The sequence below is a fragment of the Acinonyx jubatus genome, chromosome D2 (genome assembly GCF_027475565.1).
Source record: "Acinonyx jubatus isolate Ajub_Pintada_27869175 chromosome D2, VMU_Ajub_asm_v1.0, whole genome shotgun sequence".
Taxonomy (NCBI): Eukaryota; Metazoa; Chordata; class Mammalia; order Carnivora; family Felidae; genus Acinonyx; species Acinonyx jubatus.
In genome coordinates, this window is record NC_069393.1 from 69,272,346 (window position 1) to 69,293,161 (window position 20,816).

At 44.8% G+C, this 20,816-nt stretch overlaps 1 long non-coding RNA gene across 6 annotated transcripts in view; it reads right to left on the reverse strand.

Annotated features, from left to right (window-relative positions):
* Positions 1-20,816, reverse strand: part of LOC113600302 (uncharacterized) — an 85,895-nt gene that overhangs the window by 55,376 nt on the left and 9,703 nt on the right. The window contains exons 3-4 of one of the 6 annotated variants that reach the window (XR_003421305.2): positions 20,371-20,543; positions 9,712-13,663 (exon numbers count right to left, since the gene is read on the reverse strand). This is a non-coding gene — a long non-coding RNA (uncharacterized LOC113600302). The other 5 variants (XR_008292213.1, XR_008292211.1, XR_008292212.1 and 2 more) reach the window with 5 other exon arrangements.

A 20,816-nucleotide genomic window follows, 5' to 3' on the forward strand; every position in this document is an offset into this window, starting at 1 on the left:
TCAAAAGATACCGATGAGAAAGTGAAAAAGCAGCCCGCAGAATGGGAGAAAAGACTTACAAATCATGTACCTCATACGGGGATAGCATCCAGAATATCTAAAGAATTCCTATATCTCAGCAATGAAATAACCAAATAACCTGATGTAAAAATGAGCAAAGGACTTGAATAAGCTTGTGTCCAAAGATGATCTACAAATGGTCAACAAGCATACGAATATGAAAAGATGCCCAACACCACGAAATCATCAGAAGAATGTAAATCAAGACCACGAGTTATCACCTCACACCCATGAGGATGGCCACTCTGAAAAAAAAAGAAAAAAACAGAAAATGACAGGCGCCTGTGATGTTGTGGAGAAGTTGGAACACTTGTGCCCTATTGATGGGGTTGTAAAATCAGAGTAGCCACTATGGAAAACTGCAGAGGTTCCTTAAAAAAAAAATCAAGGGGTGCCTGGGTGGCGCAGTCGGTTAAGCGTCCGACTTCAGCCAGGTCACGATCTCACGGTCCGTGAGTTTGAGCCCCGCGTCAGGCTCTGGGCTGATGGCTCAGAGCCTGGAGCCTGTTTCCGATTCTGTGTCTCCCTCTCTCTCTGCCCCTCCCCCGTTCATGCTCTGTCTCTCTCTGTCCCAAAAATAAATAAACGTTGAAAAAAAAATAAAAAAAATAAATAAAAAATAAAGCTACCCTACGATCCAGCAACCTTACTTCCGGGTATAGACCCAAAAGAATTGAAAGCAGGGTCTCAAAGGGAGACCTGCACACCCATCTTCACAGCATTATCCACAACAGCCTAGAAGTAGAAGCAACACAAATATATACTGACAGGAAGGGATCCGCAAAATGGGGTATATACACACATGATGGAATATTACTCGGCCTGGAAAAAGGAAGGAAAATCTGACACCTGCTACCACATGGGTGAACCCTGCCTAGTGAAAGAAGCCGGACACAAAAGGACAAATGCTGTATGATTCCACTGGTACAAGGTACCCAGAGTCGTCAAATTCACAGGGACAGAAAGCAGGATGGTTGGTGTTTGGAGCCAGAGGGAGAGCGGAACAGGGAGTCAGCGTTTAACAGACACAGAGTTTCAGTTTTACAAGACGAAAAACTTCCGGAGCTGGATGGTGGTGACAGTCACACAACGATGGGAATGTACTTCATGCCATTGACCTGTACACTGAAATAAGGCTAAAATGTCAAGTTGTATAATGTCAAATGTGACATATATTTTACCATAATTTTTTAAAATTAAAAAAAAAAAGTTCTCTAAATTTTTTTTCTTTTGAAGGAACTGGCCGGTTCAGAAAGCTTAACCACCACCGGAAATGTGTCCAAGAGAAGAGTAAAGCTTCCAAAGCTTCTAGAGCTCTATGGCTTTCTCAGAAGTCACACATAGAAGCCCAGACTCACGGCAGGTCTTTGCTGGCACTGAATTCCAAGTTGTGTTGGGTCTTTCATCGGAGAGAAGGAATAAGCAACTGCAAGAAAAGGGAAGACGACCAAAGGCCTGCTCCCCTGACCAGCTGGTGGCTCCAAAGAGTCTTGACATTCAAGGACTGCAAAGATCAGCTCCCTTAATGCCCACAACAGCCCCGATATCTGGGGGCAGACCGAGGCACGGGTGCTTTGAAGCCAACTTGCCCAAAGTCACACATAAACGAGGAAGCAGAGCCAGGATCCAAACCCTTACAGTCTGACCCTAGAGGCCACATTCTTAACCACTGTGTTATTCTGCCTCAGAGGAGGTAAGGGACCAACCAAGCCGAAGGCACGAAAGCAAACAAGGCGAAGAAAATGAGGACATGCCCACCTGTGCCAGGTGTGAATCTTAGCTCATCCAGCCATGGTGCCCATCTAGGAGGCAGTGGTGATCTCTGAACCCATTTTAGACACAACAAAGCTGAGGTCCCAAGACCATTAAGTCAGCTCCCCTTAGGTCTCACAGCCAGTGGGCCCCATTTCTACTTGCCAATCCTGGCTTTTCCCGGTTGCTTGTCTTAGTTTGAAAATTATTGGAAGATAAAGGGATCGCTGCATTACGCTGTTTCTCAGAGGCACCACTGGCCCAGACTGCTAGAGCTGTTGCCTTAACTTGTAACTTTAAAATCCCGACCGGGGCGCCTGGGTGGCTCAGTCGGTTAAGCGGCCGACTTCGGCTCGGGTCATGATCTCGTGGTCTGTGAGTTCGAGCCCCGTGTCGGGCTCTGTGCTGCCAGCTCAGAGCCTGGAGCCTGTTTCAGATTCTGTGTCTCCCTCTCTCTGACCCTCCCCTGTTCATGCTCTGTCTCTCTCTGTCTCAAAAATAAATAAACGTTAAAAAAAAAAAAACTTTTAAATCCCGACCTTTCCCAGTTGCAGAGGGCTAGGAGGTGCTGTGACCACTTCACCTCTTTCCCAAAGACCAAGAGGCCGGTGAGCAACCGTGGCTGGAAGGGCTGTGCAGCCAAACACGGGGAGGGACAGAAATGACCGAGGTCACAGGCATGGGCGGTGCCAGCCTGAGCCCTGTGTTTTTGAAACACAAGATTCTGTCTCGGGTGGAGGAAATGACGAAGCTGGAGGAAAATGTTGAAAATGGGAATCCACCAACGTGGAAGGCTTTACTCAAGGTTTTTTAGGCTAAACGCTGTAGGAAACAGCGGCAGATGGGGGCACCATATTGCAGGGCGCGATGTGGAACTTGGTCCAATGCGAGGAAAACTCACAGGCTCCCAAATCACGTAAAACGCAACTGGGGAAAATGTGAAATAATTTGTTGTGGTGGAGAGCAGTTAAACTTGTCACACACTAATGAGTTCAGGATACCCAAGGAACAGACCTCTAGCCAAATCCAGCAGCAGCCAGAGGCGAGAAGCAACAGGGGTCCTCCCAGGAGCAGAATTCAGGACTAACAAGGGCTCAGGGACTTTGCCAAAAGGGGGTATCTTAGACGAGCCGGGGAGAGGGTCGCTCCGGTCAGCCACAACGGCGGGAGGAGCAAGCGGGATGATCTGATGCCTGGACAGAATCAGCCATCAAGTCTGGTCAGGCTCCCGCATTCATGGCATTCCTCTCTGCCTGCCCCCCCCCAACCCCTCCACCTTCCTGAGCCAGACGCCCCCCGCCCCCCCCCCCCCGTCACCTCCCGCCTGCTCCCAGATGTAGCTTCCACCTGCCACGTGACCTCCCTGCTCAGAAACCTCCAGGAGCTCTCCCCTTCCTACAGATAAACCTCCACCCCCACAGCTTCTCCCCCACGGATCCCCAGACCGACTTGCCATAGCTCCCAGCTCGTCTTGTGTCCAGGTCGCACTGTACGTGCCGTGAACCTCCCAGGACAGGGAGGATGCCTGAACATAATAGATTCTCGGTGAATGTTTGCTGCATCGGTACCATGCTTTTAGAGTCAGCAGGGTCGGGGTGGAATTCCAACTCCACCACTTAACGGCTTTGTGATCTCGGGTAGGCTCACTTCCCTGAGCCCCAATTTCAATTTTGGAAAATAGGGGCAAGGAGGTTTTCTTCGTGGGCTCATTCCGAGAATTAAATGACACAAAGTAGGTCAAATGCTTAGTCAGTAATAACTTCTCAATAAATGCTTTAAAAAAAAAAAAACAATTCCTGCCCTGCTTATCTGAAAGCCACCTGTGTCACAGCGCCCGTCACCCTCGAGACTTAAGGACAGAGACCCTAATAAAGAGACCAAATAAAGGATTCGTGTGGCACTGACTGAAAGGAGATGGTTTGTTCCAGTGCCCAGCTGTAGTTATTTCATAAGAAAGACAGCGGAAAGAAAACAGGCTAGAGAAGGAATTTTTTAAAGGATTGGACGAAGAGGAAAGAAAAACAAGCCAAAGATAATTATTGATTCAGAAAGAGATGGAAACACAGCCTAAGTGTTTGGTCTTCCAGGGAGATCATAAAATCTGCTCAGTTCCCGTGCATTTCAGCTCCTCTAACAGAAGTATTATCAAATCCAAGGGCAGTAAATTTCAAATAACTGAGGGCACATTTGCTTGAGGTTGGGCTTGTTCTATTCGCTGGGAAGGAAGGAAAATTCCTCTCGTTGTCACCTCTTCGGCCACCCACCTCTGCCAAGTCACAGGGGCCAGACTTCTTCATCACATAGGACTTACCGGGATGGTAAGTCCAAGCCCTGGAAGAAACTAGACGAACAAGGGTCCGAGTGGCATCTGCGTTCCTAAGAAGGTCCTCCCACCCACGCTCTAACACCCCCCCCCCATACCATTCTCCCAAGACCTAGTCCTCCAGGGTGGTAAGTAAGCATCATCCTCTCCCTCTTTATCCTTCAGTGTTAACAGTTTGTGAAACTCTTTTTAAAATTGCAAGATGCAACCCACAAGTGTTGGCAAAACTCATTCAGTGGGTTGCAGTCGACTCTTCTTTAATGAGATAGAAAATAACACAGCACACTACACGTGGTAATGTTAAGTACCATTTTACGAAACTTTCGTTTTGGTTATTTATAGAGAGTAAGATGAATTTCTCACTGTGGGTCTCAGTCAAAAATATTCAAAAAGCTGACTTGGAGGCCCGTGCAAGACTGGTTAAAACCTTCATGTTTGATTCCTTTTCATATCTGCTACTGCACCTACCATTACACAAGGGAAAGTCCTTGAAATACTTGTGCATGCATGGATGATGAAGTCGGGGACGGGGGGGGTGTAGCTAGAGACAGGAAGTGCTTGCAGAGTAAGAAAGCAGATGCAGTAAGCAGCCAAAAAAAAAAAAAAAAAAAAAAAATGAGAGTGTCTTTGGGCAAATTTCTCTTGCTTTTGGAGAAAGTTGACTCATCCCAAACCTCTAGGACCTGGCCCATGGGGTTCAACTGAGGTTTTAACTGGGCGGAATATCTGCCTAATAACTTCCCGCTTTCCAACGTGTTTTATATCGTGTGCACCCAATACAAGTCTATTTCAGAACTGGTGCAGCAATATGATGACCCAAAATCGGGAGTGGATCCAATTGCCAGTTCGCCACGAATGTCACGTGTTACTTAAAATTTCCAGTGACAGAGTTATTATAGCAAAAACTGGAAAACCTCTAAATGTTCATCAGCTGATGACAAGATTCACAAAGTGGTCTAGCCATACGATGGAACACTCCTCAGAAATAAAAAGGAGTGAATTACCCATACATGAAACAACATGAATGAACCTTAAAACCGTGGTGCAGAGTGAAAGAAGCCAGACGCAAGAGACAACATGCTGTATGATTCCACTTATGTGAAATTTCTAGACCAAAGAGCAGATGAGAGGTTGTCTGGGCCTGCGGGTGGGAGAAGAGGTTGACCGCAGAGGGGTCTGCGGTGGCTTCGGGGATATTGGGAGTGTTCTATAACTGGATTATCCTGATGGCTGCACGGTTGTATGAATTTACTAAAACTCGTTGAAACGTGCATTACGGTGGGTGGGCTTTTGTGCCAAATGATACCTTGATGGAGCTGTTAGGAAAATCACGGGTGCTTTGAATGCCTCCATAGCTGGACGGTACAGGAGAAAGTTCTCCTTATACTTCTCAACTGTGGCTTCATTATATTGGAAAAGGGTCTGAACGTCTCTTAAAGCCAGACTGTTACGTAACCTGGCCACTGCCCCCTTTTCCGTGACTATGGACAGAACATCAGTGTCTATCTCTCTGCCTGCTGGTCTGCTTCGTGGCCCTGAAAGACCACACGCTACCAACTGGCATGCAGGGCCTTGCTGACCATTGCCCCGCTCACTCAGCAGCCCGGACGCCAGGGAGGAAAGATTTCCCTTGAAGCCCTTTCTATACTGTTGCCTACTGCTCTTCAGCAGACAGGAGGCAGGGTCATTTCCATGCTGCCCAAATCAGCAGCAATTGTAAAAAAGAAAACAGCAGACTGGTATAATAAGTTTGTGGGCTTTCGCTCCCCCAAATAACTCATTGGGCGTTGGAAGTGCAGAGCAGTTATGATATGTTCAACCTGGTAACCTAAAACCATACATCTATTCAAAGCTAATGATCAAGGGAGACAGAATTTTGAGAAGAACAATTGCCATTTATCTTCATACTCGTTTGCATAATGAAGGAATGTGCCTTAGACATCTATACATTGTCCTGCTCCTCTTCCAAATAGTACCCTGAAACTGCGCTCAGTGCGTGACAAGTCCTGGATAAATACTTGTTGGTTTGAATGATTCCTCGCCCCGTTGACAATGGCCAGATTAGAATTGATGAGACAATTTCCATAAGGCTGGAAAGGAACACCATGTACCCCCGTGGTCCCGGTAATTTGACTGATGCTGATGGGTTTTATAATGATTCCTTTCAAACCTCCAACCTCCAGAACCTCTCAAATCCAAACCAGAAAACAAAGTTTTTAAAGCAGAACAATATTTTAGCTCTCATCAGCTCATGCCAAAACTGCAAACCAAATCCAAGTAGGTGAAAGTTATTATAACTCAGAATTCTATGAAAGTCAATTGCGGTTCTGCTAATGTTTAAAACAGACAAGTGTGACATTCAAATTTTTGTTTGTTAAAAAAAAAAAAACAACAACAACAATGGCACCAGAGTTTCCATGTAGTTTGAAATTCTGATTCAAAAAAGCCCAAGTATACATGGCTAAGTCATTGGCAAAATGCACAGGAGAAAAACTGAAATGAACAATAAGGCACAACTGGGGATGACATTTGTGCTATTTTTTTTTTTAACTTTTCCGAGTATTTCTTCTAAAAACCCATTCCTGGCTTCCCCGTACACACATGTTAAAGGGAGAGTAACAAAGATGGCCCCTGTCCAGCCCACTCAGCAGCCTAACATGAAAGTGATTCCTGGGCTTCTTCTACCAAGATCGTCAGTGAGGAAACACGCAGCAAAGGGCCCTCTCTCGCTAGCAGTGAAGACAGCCTGTTAGGGAGAACTTTCTCCATGAAAGGCTTTAAGCCACAGAAGCATTGTCTCTGGAGATGAGGAATGTGGGCCAGAAAGAGGCAAGAGCCACCTACTCGCTACAGTTATTCCCCCCGAATTGAGGAAAGTCAGGCTCAAAGTCCCTTATTCTCAAAATAAATGATGCGGAGAGCGAGCTGGCGATGGCATGTCTCACCACACACCTGTGGTTTGTTTCTATTGTCTTTCTTCGGTATTTACTAAAAGTTGGCTATGTGCGCAACACATGTGTAACTCACTGAATTCTGAACGTATCTCCCTTTTGGCTGTGTCCAACTCTCAGTGCTTTGAAAGGTCCTTGAGGAGTAGAATTGAGCCTTTCTATCTTTGTTGCCTTGGCCTCCAGCCCAGGGTCTGGCAGAAAGTATGCATTCAATTAATGTTAGTTGAATGGATGGATGGGTGGGCCGGTAGATAGGTGGGTGGAGAGATAGGTGGGTGGGCGGATGGGTGATAGATGGATAGATGGATGGATGAAGAGAATAGACCAATCAGTCAATCAGTTTCCCCACTTTTGAGATCCTACATATCAAGGTGTCCTGGTATACAACTCTTACATAAACACATGGCATTATCATTAAGTTCCAGACATCCATCTGTTTTGATGATACACACGGTAGGAACACGCAGGGGAAAAAAAAGCCCCTTGCTTCACTGATGCCACATGTAGAAAGATCTTTGCCAAGTGTACTATTTATCACCTGAAAACTACTCTTCCTGATATCTTATTCCATTTATAGATTCTGGCTCTGGAGTGTAAGATTCTATTTTTTGAATTAAAATGTGATAAGAGACATTTCAGTTCCCAGAGTCTCTTCTCCGTCTGTAGGTCAGAAGTTATTGGCTGGAGTCCCAGCATCTCCCTTGAGCTATTGCTTCTGCTGACCAAACCTCCTTAGCCTTTAAACCAAATGATATCATAATCATTATGGTGCATTGTTCTAACAGTTGACGTTCATCTACGTATGCACAGGTATCTTTGAATTTACCCCTGCTTATCGAAATCGCAAACAGGTGAGCAAGTTTTAATCTGTATTGTGAGTGCCTCGAAGAGGGGTTCTGATGATGATACTAATGAAAACTGCACTGGCATTTGTTGAACTGACTACTGGTAACTACATGGTTGTTGCATATTAGATAATGTGATATATAATCAATGACAGGACAATGCCTCCTAGAGACACTGTACTTCTCTAACAGAAAAAAAAAAAACTATGACCATAAATTCTATTCATTAAGCACCCACCAAACTCCAGGTGGTCTCACACCAAACGCAGGGTTCTTACACACATTAGCTTCTTCATTTCCCATTAGAGTCGTAGGAAGTAAGGAATGTTATTTCCATTCGACTGATGAAATGACTGAATCTCAGAGAAACGAAGAGCATTGCTCAAGGATCTAGGTGTGAGTGGTGAGGGAGGACTTAAACCTGGGTCGAGCCTGCGTGTTTTCTCCCACTTGGGTTAGGCAGTTCTAAGAAAACCGTATTTCTCTTGCTCATTTCTTTTGCTTATGACACAGGATATTGTGGTATTGCTCATGTACTAAAAACCATGCTCAGAGTTCTTGTGGTTTTGAGTTGAAAAAAAAAAAAAAACAAACAAGATCAGATGTGAAGATTTACTTCGACTTTAGTACAGTGTAACCTCAAAAGAAAAAAAAAACCTTAATCTTTTAAGTTCCAATTTCCACAACATGCATATTCACACAGCTTCTGAAATGACTAGGGAGAATGAGTCTAGTTGATTACCTCCAGAGCAGTAAGTCGTGTCCCCAGTTACAAGACTGGAGGGACGGTGAGATAGGACGTCACAGCCCTTGACAATCTTTGCTTATATTTGAGTGCCTTCAATGTGAATTCGGGGCACATTTACAGCACCTCTGTTTGGTTTTTCTGTTATGTAGTTTTTAACACAGTGGCAAATTGGAAGTGACTGCCAGCCGGCTGAAACCTACAGCTAATCGGAAAGGTCAAACAGCCTCCTTTGTTCAACATACGCCGTCCCTCCCCATTCCTTCGCAGCCTGTGCAGTGTGACCCAGCGAGGAACATGTCTGCTCTTGTCCCCCGTGTGTTGCATTGACGCTGAGGTGCTGAGATGCCCCGGGGCTCATCGAAGGTCGGCCTGTCTCATGTTTCATCATTGGCCCAATAGGCACAGAGCTTGTGGTTTACCATCTATCTCTGCGAGCACTCAAGGCCAAGGCAGACTGCCCAAGACTGAGAACAAAAGAACACCCAGTTGCCCAACACTTTAAGACACCCTAGCCAGCCTCCTCCTCCCCAGGTAGTGCGCATGTGTCTCCCCACCCAACACATGCAAACTCTTCCTCCCCCTTCTCCCTTCACATCTGTACCCCCTCAGCCCCACCTTTTCCATAGTCATTCAGAAATTTTAAACCTAAACAATAGCAAGTGATTTCTTCCTTGATGAATCGCCCCTTCTCCACTCCACCCTATAACCTGGCTCTGAGGTAATTTCCTAATTCTTTTGGACAAGACAGTTTACTCTTGATGAGGATTAAAGGTTATTTTTAACCTGAACCACACACGAGGAAATGATGCAATAATTTCTTTGAGCTGGCTGAATGGTTCCTCTTTTTCTTTTTGGTCCGTGAATCAAGATGATTCTGAACTTGAAGTTGTTTCTGGCCTTTGTGAGTAATTTCATAATCGCAGAATAAAGTCCACCACTCCCAATTTAAAGGGCTTGCGAGCAGCGATGGTTTCCTAAATGACTGGCATTTTTCAGATGTGGACCCCGGGGTTAAAACTCAGAGTGATTTAATTTTTTTTTTAATTTTTTTTAATGTTTATTTATTTATTTATGAGAGATAGGTAGAGAGCGAGCAGGGGAGAGGCAGAGAGAGAGAGAGAGAGGGAGGGAGACAGGATCCCAAGCAGGTTCCGTGCCATCAGCACAGAGCCCCATGAGGGGCTTGAACCCACGAACCGTGAGATCATGACCTGAGCCGAAATCAAGAGTTAGATGCTTAACCAACTGAGCCACCCAGGCTCCCAAAACTCAGAGTGCTTTTAGGCCAGCATACACACGCGCCCTCCTGGTCCCTTTCACAAAGCCTGCTCCAATTTGAAAGAAAGGTGGTTAACTCTGCCACCTGGGGCTATTCTGATAGGCATCAAGTTGTCCGCCGTCCCTCCAATCTCTTGTCTAGACCTTCTAGATAGAAGGTAGACATTTCTCAATCGATCACTATTTTTAAACTGTTTGTGCATTCAACGCCGTATGTTTATATCAGGGTTTCTCAACCTCAGGACTGTTGAAATGTGGGGTCAGGTCATTCTTTGTTGTGGAGCTGCTTATGCACATGATAGGACTCTTAGCATCCCTGGGCTCCCTCTACCTGCCAGATGCTGGCGGCACCCTCTCCAAAGTCACAACCACCGAAAATATCTCCAGACATTGCCAAGTGTCCTCCAGGGAAGCAAAATTGGTTGAGAAACACTGGCCTTTCTGTTGGTTTCAATTACAAGTTCCTTTTGGACCGGAACTCACCGAATTTGTACAGACTTCACAACAGGAAGGTGTGGAGAGAAAGCTGTTGAATGATGATCACAGTCACCAAAAATGTATCGAGGATTTTTGGCTCCCGTTTAAAGAGGACTGACAATTTCAACAGATGATCAAGTAAACAGTAGATAATTTGTCTTATTCAGCCTTCTGTTCTAATCAATAGGATTAAAATGGCAACACTTAGCTCTCTTTTTATGAACCACCAGGAGGAATTAAAAATCTTTAAGAAAGAACTCATCTCCTCGTAATTAAACTGCTCCCACAAAACAAGGTAGGAGGCAGGTAGAGTGAAACCACGCACAGCAGTGTGAGTGAGCGAATGGCAAGCCTCAGAAAAATGAGTCTGCGCCTGGATAAACATTCCTTTGCAATTACTGTTCTGCGAGGCAGGGACTGAGGGCGGCACCCCATCCCCTCGTGAGAGCTGGCCCTCATAAACTACATCCAGTATCTTTCGTGGCTGGAAAGCAAAAGATAGATATGAACTCATATGTCATTATAACTGCTGTGTTTTTCATCCATTCAAGTGGCATTAAACTGCCGGGTTTGGAAAAAGACAAGTTTCTAAACGGTCTCTTTCTAGCCCTCTCTCGGGGCAAAAGAACAAAACCTTTTATCAGTTAATCTGATGGATGACATGGGGTTATTTTTATTCTATTCACAAGAGACAAGGCATGTAGGTCCCCCCTGTTCTTACATGCATTGGTTAATAATTCAAGTAAACAAATATTTATGGAAATCATGGGCAAAGCAGTTTGATAGCCACCAGTTACTACAGTGGAAATGAAGGTCTGCCCTCTGAGTTTACATTCTGTTTCTCTAACAATTGGCTGTATATTTTTATTATATTCCCATACATACTTGGCATTGTATACTTTAAGGGCCGATCCAGCGGATTCAAACGTCTGAGTGCCCATAGATGATGGGTCATCCAGAAGGAGTTTATGGACACATGGCTTTTGACATAAGGGTGGGTATTCAAAACAATATTAATGGTGAGAGGGTTTTTTTTTCCTGATTACAAAATTAATACATGTTGCTGTTTTTAAAATAAAATCCAGAAAACAAAGAAAAGTTCAAGGGGAAGATGGTCTCCCATAAGCAGTGGAAGGTCATAGCAAAGGCATTAAGACCCAGCATGCTGGGGACAGCAAAACCTGTGTGGGATCCTAAGGAGCCACCCAGGATCATGGGGTGGGGGCCTGAATGCCAGACCTAATTAAGAAGACAATAGGGAGCCACTGATGGTTGTATGTTCTGGGCATCCTCGTGACAGAGTCAAGGTGCCCGTGAGGTCCTAGTGGTTCTGCTCAATTGTCACATGTGGAGCCAGAGGATATAAGGTATGCATTAACCTGTCCAAGGTCATGTAGCCAGTAGATGGGAGGATGGGCAGTCCCAAACCCCATGTCCCTCACACAAAGTAGGAATTGAGTGCAACAAGACAAGTGCTGTGATTTAAAGCATCATGTGTCTAGCTGGGGCAGATACACCTTTGACCCAGGGGAATGTATCAAAAGATTCCGTAGGCACAGAAAAAGGATCTTACTTACTTTGTAGATAAAAGACCAGCTGACAGCCCAGAGACATCTACGCAGAGCAGGTACCCTTGGGTGGAGGGCACCTTCCCTGACGGTCGGGTACCCAGAATGATATACCACTGCCAAGTTACCACCTGAAAGAAGTCAGGGGCTTTGGAGCTTTGAGCGGCTTCCCTTTGGCGCTTTTCATGGGGAGTTCATGCCACTGACCCACAGCAATCGTTCTGGACTATCTATCTGGTTAAGAGACAGCCTGCTCACCAGGTATGATGGCTGGAGCCCCCAATACATTCCCGAGACACTCCGGGATGCATTCCCAGCTTTACCATGCCCCTGGTAGATCCAGAAGTCATGCCAAGACAGGGCAACATTTCAAAGGGAGATTCATGAATGTGAACAGGGGTTAACAATGTCAGATGCTACAGAAAGGGCATAGTGCACAAGGCAACTGGTTTTGACTCTTCCGGAAATCTTTGAGGAAGCACTTCTGAATGGTAGTGGGGGGAAAAGCTGGGTTGTTTAGGGTTACAGAGGGGAAGAAACATGACTAGATAAATACATTGGGTATGATCTGCTCCTTCTAGAAGTATGTCGGTGAGGAGGAGAAGAAAAATGAGCCACGGTAGTGGGTCAAGAGGGTTTATTCAGGACCAGGTGGGAGTCGAACTCTTCTCCTTCAACAGCGTCCAACGAATGCTTTCTCTGTGCCTCGCAGATGCCAGGCGTTATCCAAGGTCTGGAGAGACAGCCACGAATACCAACAAAATTCCTGTCCCCGTGGGGCTTATATTTGGGGAAAGGGGGAGGAAGGCGGGGCACAAACACCAAAAAGTGAAAAGAAACACATAGATATAAATAAGGTAATTCCATACAAGGATGTGGAATGTCAGTGATATATTAATGAAAAAAAAAAAGAGATTGGTATGATAAGACCAAGACTGGCTGAGTTTGGGGAACGGGGTGGTCAGACAAGGACCCCCTAAGGAGGTAACACTTGAATGGAAGTTTCAGGAGTGAGAAAGAACCGCCGTGGAATTTCTGACAGAGGGACAGCAAGTTCAGGGTCCCTGTGGCAGGCACCAGCTCAAGGGACAAAGGGGCCAGTGTGGTAAAGCACAGAGAGCCAGGGAGATAGAAGGAAAGGGGAGGCAGCCAACAGATTACCACACGCCTGCGACCACAGAAGCAAGTTTGGGTTTAGTTCTAATTGCGATGTGAAACCACTGGGGGTGTTGAAGCAGGAAAAGCTAAGTGATCTTTTTTTCTAATTATTATTTTAAGATCATATATATCTTTTTAAAAGCCACTCTTGGCTACAGAGCAGAGAATAAACTCTAGGGCCAGGAGTGGAAGTTGCCGGCGTCTGTTGCGGGGGGCCTAGTGGGAGACCAATGGTGGCTTGGACCAAAGTAGCAGCAGGGAAAAGGTGAACGTGTTGCAAACACAGAACCCACAGCACTTGCTGATGGACTGCATCTGGGGAGGGGTGGAAAGGGGCAAACTCAGGGAAAGCCCTTGGGTCTCCACCCAAGTACCTATGTGAATGGCAGTGCTATTTCCTGAGCTGGGAAGACTGGAGGAGGAGTCTGGAGGGAGTAGAGACTAACAGTCTCAGTGCTGGATAAGTCAAGTCAACTGTAAGACATCTGAATCCCAGATGAGATCTGAAGGAGAAAGTTGGGAGAAATCAGGCCAGGGATACAGATTTTGGAGTCATCAGTCTATGGATGTTTAAAAAAAAAAAAAAAAAAAAAAAAAGCAAGCAGTTGGATTAAACATAGAATTACCACAGGATCCAGCAATCCCACTCCCAGGTATAGACCCCCAAGAATTGGAAATAAAGCTCATACACAAACATTCACAGCAAGACTACTGAAAACAGCCAAATGGGGGAAACAACCCAAATGGCCACCAACAGCTGGATGGATAAATGAAATGTGGAATAACCACACGACGGAATACTATTCAGCCGCGGAAAGGAAGGAAGCCTTAATACGTGCTACAAAGTGGATCGTGAACCTTGAAAACATTACACTAGGCGAATGGTTCCATTTATACAAGAACATCCACGATAAGCAAATCCAGAGACAGAAGGCAGACGAGCAGTTGCCAGGGGTTAAGAAAGGAGCAAACGGGCAGTGGCCACTGAATGGGTACAGAGTTTTCTCTTGGGGTGACGGAGGATGTTTTGGGACCAGACAGAGGTGGCAGTTGCACCATAATGTGAATGTAGTAAATGCCACTAAACTGCACGCTTTAAAAGGGTGGAATTTATGTTCGTGGGTATTTTACCACGCCAAAACATACATACATACATACATACATACATACATACATACATACATAACAAACATAGGCAAGGGGATTGGACGAGGTGACCTCCGGATCAGGCAGAGACGGACAAGACAGCCCTGGACTGAGCCCCAAGCATGTGAGAATTTAAGAGGCCAGCCGGAAGAGGGATAGTCAGCAAAGAAGGTTCGAAGGCACAAACCGTGACACCGGGGGAAAACCAGAGACGCTGCTGTCCTAGAACCCAAAGGGAAATCGGTTGCAAGGAGAGTCAAGTGACCATCTGTGTCAAAGAGTGACTTCGTGTGCGGTTCGGGGGGGACACTGCCACATTTGCCTGCTCCGTGGCGGAAACATTTTGCACTCTGATCAGCACTGCGTCAGAGTGCTCCCGTCCGCCCTGCAATGGAGCACTGTTGCCAGACCAGCGTATCGTCCTCCCTGAGGCGGAAATAGATCCCAGGGTAGATTTCACCTGCAACTCCTCTGAGAGTGAGGCTGAACATCATTACAGACATTCAGGGGCCATCCATCTCTCCTCCATCGAGGGCTATCTGAGCCTGGTCTTCTTCCATTTTCTGTTGAGCTGAGAGTCTTCTCACTCTTGATTTCTAGGAGCTCTTGAAGTATCAGGGAGCTGGTCTTTTTTATCACCCCCTCTCTTGAAGCTCTTCTTTCTTCGCTACCTCGAAAGTATTCTCTTCTAGGTGTTCTTTCGTCTCCAGGGTCTCATGTGAGCCTTTGGGATGCTTTCCCCTGGGTACGTGGGGTTCTCCCTGACTCGGCATTTCACATGTTAGCGCCCCTGACCCTTGTCTCCAGCAACCTCACTTCACTACATGCCCTTCTCGGGCATCCCTCCCCTTCCATCACTGCCTCCGCCATGATTCTGATCACAACTGTGTGCTGAACTCTCCCTAAATGATGTGCAGCAGGATATTAACAAAGGACGTCTCGATGCTCAGGGCAGGCTGAGACCCCACAGCGGAGAACAAGGTGTATTAGGCACCCAAGCATTCGAAAGAGAGGGGCTAGACCATCCATGCAGACCTTACAGAGGATGACCCAAAACACCACACAGGGGCCTGGCCTCATCATGAGGGTCTTTACCAGAGCCTTGAGCATGGCTCCTTAGTTCTTTGCAGAAGCATGGCTCTTTCCCACTGCCCTCAAACCAAGCAGAAGGCTTTAAGAGAATCTTCTAGAGAGCCTGGCTGGTGTCTTATGGAATTGAGGGGACGCAGGATTAGCTGACTTGTGTTGGAAAAGCTCTAAAGGTGAAAGGCTGGCTTGCTGCCATGGCCCCAAGTGGGGAGAGGAGCCCTTTTGTCAATGCTGTTCCCGGTGGTGGCACCCCCCAGTTAATGGTCATTTTCTCCCTGTTGGTCACGGAAATTGGAACAAAATTTTGAAAGTGTTGGAAGGGCATAATTGTTGCTTCTGCACAGTGAAGGAAACAATCAACAAAACTAAAAGGCAGCCTATGGAATAGGAGAAGATATTTACAAATGACATATCTGATAAAGGGTCAGTATCCAAAATCTATAAAGAACAGGGGCACCTGGGTGGCTCCATTGGTTAAGCATCTGACTTCAGCTCAGGTCATGATCTCATGGGTCGTGAGTTCAAGCCCCATGTGAGGCTCTGGGCTGACAGCTTAGAGCCTGGAGCCTGTTTTGGATTCTGTGTCTCTCTCTCTCTGCCCCTCCCCTGCTTGTTCTCAATCTCTCTCTCTCTCTCTCTCTCTCTCTCAAAGATAACCATTAAAAATATTTTAAAAAAAAAGAACTTATCAAACTCAACACCCCAAAAACAAATAATCCAGTTTAAAAATGGGCAGAAGACATAATTAGACGTTTTTCCAAAGAAGACATCCAGATGGCCAGATGGCCAACAGACACATGAAAAGATGTTCAATATCACTCATCATCAGGGAAATACAAATCAAAGCCACAATGAGATACCACCTCACACCTGTCAGAATGACTAAAATTAACAACACAGGAAACAACAGATGTCGGTAAGGATGTGAAGAAAGGGGAACCCTCTTGCACTGTTGGTGGGAATTAAAACCGATGCAGCCCAGCCACTCTGGAAAACAAAAAGTTAAAAACAGAACTACTCTATGACCCAGCAATTGCACTACTAGGAATTTACCCAAAAGATGCAAAAATACAGATTAGAAGGAGCACATGCACCCCAGTGTTTCTAACAGCATTTTCAATAATGGCCAGACTATGGAGAGAGCCCAAATGTCCATCAACTGTTGAATGGATAAAGAAGATGTGAGATATATATACACACACACATACATACATACAATGGAATATTACTCAGCCATGAAAAAGAATGACATCTTGCCATTTGTAACAACATGGATGGAACTAGAGCATATTATGCTAAGTGAAATAAGTCAGAGAAAGACATATACCATATAATTTCACTCATATGTGGAATTTAAGAAAAAAAATAGATAAACATATGGAAAGGGAAAAAAAGAGAGGGAAGCAAAACACAAGAGACTCTTCATGATATGGAAAAACTAACAAACTGAGGACTGATGGAGGGGAGGTGGGCGGAGGATGGGCTAAATGGGGGATGGGCATTAAGGAGGGTCCTTGTCATGATGAGCACTGGGTGTTGTATGTAAATGATGAATTACTAAAGTCTATTCCCAAAACCAATATTACACTGTCTGTTAACTAACTAGAATTTAAACAAAAATTTGAAGAAAAACCCCACAAATTTAATACAATTTAATTTTTAAAAATAGAAGGGCATAATTATTGACTCTCCAGGAAGCTGAGAGGCAGACCTAACATGGTAACAGCAGAAGAGAGGAAATGCCAAACAGGCAGAATTTGGAAACTCATGGAGAACCGGCCCTGTGCATTCATGGAAAACGTCCTTATAAATAAAGTTTTTACAAAAGCTAAACACAGAAAAAATTCACACGATGTTGTTGCATAGTATTCACTTAAGATTTTCTTAAATCACTTGAATTTGGATCTTAGTTTCAGAAAATGAAGCTGCTTCAAGACAGGAAAAAAATACAAATGAAGCATTATTTTAGAGTGGTCAAGAGCTCTGGCTGGGGCGTCACACAGACCTGGGTTGGAAGTCCTGCTCCCTCATTTATTAGTTGTGAAACTTGGAGCAAATCGCTCAACTTCTCTGAGCCTCAATTTCCTCCTGTACAAAGCAAACATGATACCCGACAAGGCTGTTACTAGAAGTAAATGGGATATTGCAAATGACACCCTTAGCACGGTGTCTGGTGTTCAGTCACTGGTTCTGACCAATCACGAGTGACACCCATCACTCGTCATCAGGGAGATGCAAATCAGAACCACACTGAGATATCACCTCACACCTGCTAGGATGGCTCTTATGAAAAAGACAAGGGATAACAAATGTTGGTGAGGGTGTGGAGGAAAGGGAATGCTCGTGCACCGTTGGTGGGAATGTAAATTGGCAAAGCCATAATGGAAAAAAGTATGGAGGTTCCTCACAAAACTGAAACCAGAACTACCATAAACATTCAGCAATCCCACTTGTGGGAAAATCAGGACCTCAAAGAGATATCTGCACTCTCGTGTTCATTGCAACTTTTCACAACAGCCAAGATGTAGAAACAACTCAAATGTCCTTTGACAGACGAAGAGATAAAGCAAATGGGGTGTATAGATACAACAGAACAGTATCTAGCTGCGACAAAAGAAGGAAATTCTGCCATTTGTGACAACATGGATAAATCTGGAAGGCACTATTCTCTGAAATAAACTCGACAGAGAAAGACAAATACTATAGAATCTAAAACAAAACAAAACGATAACAAAGTTTCATGGAAACAGAGAATAGGAGCATTCTGACCACAAAATAGAAAAGAGTTAATTAACTATGGTAACTATATGAAGTGATAGACGGGTTGACCTCGGTGATCATTCTACAATGTATATGTATATCAAATCATCACATCGTATACTTCGAATGTATGTACTATTGTATTTGTTCGTTATTCCTCAATGAAGTTAGAAGGAGAGAAAGGAAAAGATGGGAGGGAGGGATGAAGGGAGGGAGGGAGGGAGGGAGGGAGGGAGGAAGGAAGGAAGGAAGGAAGGAAGGAAGGAAGGAAGGAAGGAAGGAAGGAAGGAAGAAAAGGAAACTCTCTAAAGATAACTTCTTGAAGACAGGGTCCAAGTCTTCCATACAGACTTCCTATCCTACATCCCATGGCAAGTGGATTTTTACAGCTGTATATTACCATTAATACTGTGACAATAACAATACTTCAATTAACAAAAGTATAAAGATTCCAGGGGCGCCTGGGTGGCTCAGTCGGTTAAGGGTCTGACTTCGGCTCAGGTCATGATCTCGCAGTCCATGGGTTCAAACCCTGCATCGGGCTCTGTGCTGCCAGCTCAGAGCCTGGAGCCTGCTTCGGATTGTGTGTCACCCTCTCTCTCTGCCCCACCCCCACTCACACTCTGTCTCTCTCCTTCTCTCAAAAATGAATAAACGTTAAAAATTTTTTAAAAATTCATAAAGATTCTTGGTCACTCAGGAGTGATGGCAGACATTTTACATGGCCACAGACAATGTTTTTAGTAAAGATAAAAAGAAATAGGAAAAAAAAAGAAAAAGAATAAAAGAGAATGTGACATAGATCTAGGTTTCTGTTACATGGCCCTGGAAAGAATGCACATGCCCTATCATTGTATTTTACATCTTTAATTTTGGTTGGTTTGGTGCTTTCTGACGGATGCTGTTAACTTTATGGAGTTTCCAAAGAAAGTTCTCTGTAATGTGCTCTGAAGGAAACTGAGAAGAAAATAAAGCACACTGCAGTAACACAGCCTGGGAGTGCAGAAAGACTATTTGTTCATCATACATTAAGTTAAAAATATAGTTGCACAAGCAGATGACTAAATAATACTTAGATGCACAGATTTGAGCTTTTCTTTAAGTACAAGCTTATGTAAGATTGTTCCACTGAACTAATCTCGTCATTAACAATGCTTCAATGTGACATTTTTAAACATACTGTTTCATATACATCTAAATTCATGCTGTTTACACAGCACGCACGTAGCAAATTTATCTGCAAGGAGGACTTGGCATCCCTGCAACACAGAATGTCATACTATGTTAGAGAGATCCTCGGCTTTCACACTGTGTTAGAGAGATCCTTGGATTTTATACTAAGAGAGATCCTCAGACGTTTACACTTAGGCATCCGGTTCCATATTCGGCCCCTGTAGCAGAGGCATCCAGGACAGCTGAGAGCCATTCTTTAATATCAAACGGCAACACAAATGATCAGATTGGGTTCTTGGAACTTAATCAGGTAGAGTTTTTTGGTGTTTGGATTGGGGGCATAAAAGTCACGTTCATTCGGTCTGTGGCCATGCACAGGTTAAAACATTACCAGCTGTGTCCACAGAGGACAGTTAGATGTACCACTTAGGGATGGATAAAATTAAGATGCTCGTGAACCTCAGATTTCATCATAAATCTCAATCAATATACTGAAGGGAGTTATTTCTTAGTCAGACCCCTGCTTGCCAATATTTTAGGATCTGAATCACCTCCATCAAAATCATTACTTCAAGGTCAGAAAAATCCTGTTTTTCAGTGGATTCTATAGGAGAGAGAACCTGGGTTTATCTTGCCTCAAAGGCCAGTTTTGTTCTTCAGCTATAAAGGTTTGTTGTATCTCTCCAACCCAGTCAATCACCGTTATGCTAGTTCTGGTTCAGAAAAAAAAAATTAATAATAATAATAACACCCATGTTGCAGCTGGCAAGCCCAACTGTGGGTCCACACAATGTCAGAGCAACCTGCTGAAAAGTAGTCTGTACGATCAACCAGTTGGATCAGCTGGTTTTTCTCCTCGAGCGGGAATTATTAACGTGAACCTGAATTTTTCTATTTCACTTGCAAGACAACAGTTGGGTTTCTTGGTTTGTAATGACAGCTATAAAAGGACAGCCCATTTAACCCTACTGTAAGCACACACTGACAGGGATGTGGCTTACACATGCCCCTCCCCTTCTGAATGAAGACCCAGGCTACTTACTCAGCATACATGACGTCTTGATCTGACCACAGTCAGCCTGTGGCATTCGTGACTTTGTGCCCGGCTGTAATCCTACAGCAAAGGTGACTGTTCTCACCAGGGTCTGCGTGTCACTTATCTGGGGGGCCATCTTTAGTGTGAAACATGAGAAGCCATTCTGCTTGCCCTCAGTCCTAGAAAACATAATATGAATTCCGGGACATAAGGTGTCAAACTTCCTTACGTCTTGTTATGGGTTGAATGCGTCCCTCCCCGCCCCCAGAAAAAAACACGTGTTGGAGTCTCGGGACTCCCTTAGTCTCTCAGAATGTGACCTTATTTGGATCTTCAAACGTGATCTTTACAGAGGTAATGAAGACAAAATAAGGTCATTAAGATGGGTCTAATTCAATATGACCGGTGTCCTTATCAAAAGGAGAAATTTGGACACAGACCAGCACAGAAGG